Here is a 2,694-nt window from a genome sequence, read left to right on the forward strand (position 1 = left end):
TCATCATCATTATTTAGCTCATATTAGCCAAGCAGGAGGTCTGTATGGGAGAATATTGACTGAGGACCGAAAGCAGTGAGGTCTGTAAACATGACCGAGGTTAAGATTCTCCCATACAGACCGACTAAGCTCAGTTAATAAGATGTTTACTATAATTGGCAAACGAGAACAATTTAATTTAACTGGTTTGTACTTACTGACATTTTGCTTGCGAATGGCAACGAGCTGAATTTAATTCTGCCAAAGTTTGCTAATCCTCTTTACTTTTTTTTTCTCATCAGGCTTTTAGCACTTCCATAAATAAGTATTGTTAGAAGAAAACAGACAATGATTTTGCATTTTAGTTTACAACTTTTTCACTGCAAAGCATCACCGGTCTAGATGCTGGTCTAGATGGGAAGATATAGACTGCTTTCCATATAAATTTCAGCCAATCAGATTTGTGAATTTGGTAGTTTTCAGTCCATGTGAGACAGAGCCATATTATTATTAGCTTGTCATTGTTTGCCAGGAAAGAGATTAAAGAATACAGAATCAAAATAAATAAATAAATAAATAAATAAATAAATAAATAAATGTACTAAACAACATAATTTTGTTGTCCAGGTTGACTGCTATATGTAAATGGTCAGTGAAGGGACACAAACATTAAATTTTCCACTTGAAAATAAAAGAAAGAAAGGCAGCTGCTTCCAGTTTGTAAAACAGGATTTTATTACATAGAAACACTTAAAATACTATAATTCACATTTCTAAGCACAAGCGAAGAAAAAGGCGTCCTTTTTATGTTTCACGGGCCTTTTTTTATTAGTGTGTTGTCCGAGTAAAACAAACTGTCTATGTATATGAATCAATAGTTCAGTAAGCTGTTGGTCTCCAGGTGAATAAGACTGATATGTTTTCGAACAAATGCCATATTTTTGCAGTATTGTACAGTTGTAGAACAGTTTGTGTTGCAGTTTGTCAAAATAAGTACAGTAAATATCAAGCACACTCTAGTTTTGTTCGAATTCCTCATTAAGGTCAAATCATTCAGAGCTCTCATCCTTTTCAACTGAAAATTCCTTTCTAATGATATCATTGCTACATAAAGGAATCCTCTTGTTCCCCAACATCCCATACACTAGCCTTCAGAACTCTTAGTATGAAACACTTCGTAACTAAGAGAGATTAATGGAAAAAAGGTTTCTAGCAGTGGGCATCTTATGGTGAGGGAGGGGGGGGGGGGGGGGCAGAGGATAGGGCAGGATACTTAAGAACAAACCTCAATGAAGAAATCACAAAAAGTAACAGTATTGTTCGAGGATCACTAAAGCATGTTTGTAACAGTGATACAGGACTATATATAAATGGGTGTACACTAATCGTAATTCACACTTGACCAATCAAAGATTGCAATAACATAACCAACCCCCTAGCTAACCCCCTCTTACTCAGGAACTTTACAATGACTTGTTTATACTTGTAACTGATCGTTTCACAACTATACTTGTAAATTGGAAGAATCACTGTTAAGTAAAATGTTGCCGGTGTGCGTGCATGTAAAGAGGGATTGGGAAACATTTTTCATCTTATACAGCCATGTGCATGCCTGAATTACCTTCCTTTGCTGCCAGTTTGATGATAGGTTTGCTTCCCTTTAGTTTTGTATTTGCCCGCTGCTAATCTTAAACTCCATTTCTGAAGGCATACAGGTTTAATTCCTGGATATTCAGTAACACACTTCAAGATAACATCAGCGCCAATATCTTCAAGAACAAGATCACTCTTCTTTGAGTCTTGACAACCTTCTAACTCACTTAACAGCAATAACATTCGTTGATGTTTTGAAGGGAAGCGACGCTACAATTTCTACACTTACACGTAAAGAACACAAACACTGTTATGGGATAATCATTTTGATCTACATTGAACGTATGAAGTTAAAATAATTTGAGAAAGTTAACGGACTTGACTGCTATTACGAAAGTATATTAGTGCGGGATCGAAGAAGGCGCGAAGATAGTAAAGACGCGCCACGCGCTACAGTCTTACTAGTATCACTCTTCGACTTCTACATATCATTGCCTTCGAGTCTGTCCATCAGAGCTCGTTCGAGTTCTTTGTCAGCATCCACCTCCTGGTATTTGGCTCTCCATTCTCCACTGGCCAGAGAGTAGTCAGCATACAACTCAGCTCGGTCGTCATTGTTTGACTATTCAGTTTGCGATGTTGATAAGCGTGAGCCGTCATTCTCTTCAGCGATATAATAAATTTCAGAGTCTTCTGAGTCAAAGCTCATTTCAGAATCAGACGAACTAGAAGACATTGTTAGTAAAAACAGAAATCGGTTGACTGCGGAGTCCCATCGAAAGAACTTGTGCTCCAAAAAGGCTTCTACACTCGGACAAAGTAAAAGACCTGACTAGGACAGCCGAAGCATTCGTTCTGGATTTGACGTCACAGCTTTAACTCTCCCCAGATTCCCCATGCGCGGTCGCGAACCATTCGAAACTCGGTTTCCAAGGGGCACAGAAAAATCGAAAAATTTTTGCGGCAAATTACTCCACAAAATAAGCTTTACTATTTTAGCGAAAAAAAAATTTTGGGGTTAGGTGCACTTTAAGCTTACGTAAGTGTTTCATAAAAGGCTTCGGCTAGACGGTCAAACAACTTCAACCTTACATAAGCTGCGTGAGTTATACAACTAAACAA

The 2,694-nt window shown here is 37.8% G+C and overlaps 1 pseudogene; it reads right to left on the reverse strand.

Annotated features, from left to right (window-relative positions):
* Window positions 1-800: 800 nt before the first annotated feature.
* LOC149115669 (uncharacterized) lies at window positions 801-2,490 on the reverse strand (annotated as a pseudogene).
* Between the last annotated feature and the right edge of the window lie 204 nt (window positions 2,491-2,694).

Source organism: Orbicella faveolata, unplaced genomic scaffold (assembly GCF_042242905.1).
Source record: "Orbicella faveolata isolate gen_17 unplaced genomic scaffold, um_ofav_v1 contig_13, whole genome shotgun sequence".
NCBI lineage: Eukaryota > Metazoa > Cnidaria > Anthozoa > Scleractinia > Merulinidae > Orbicella > Orbicella faveolata.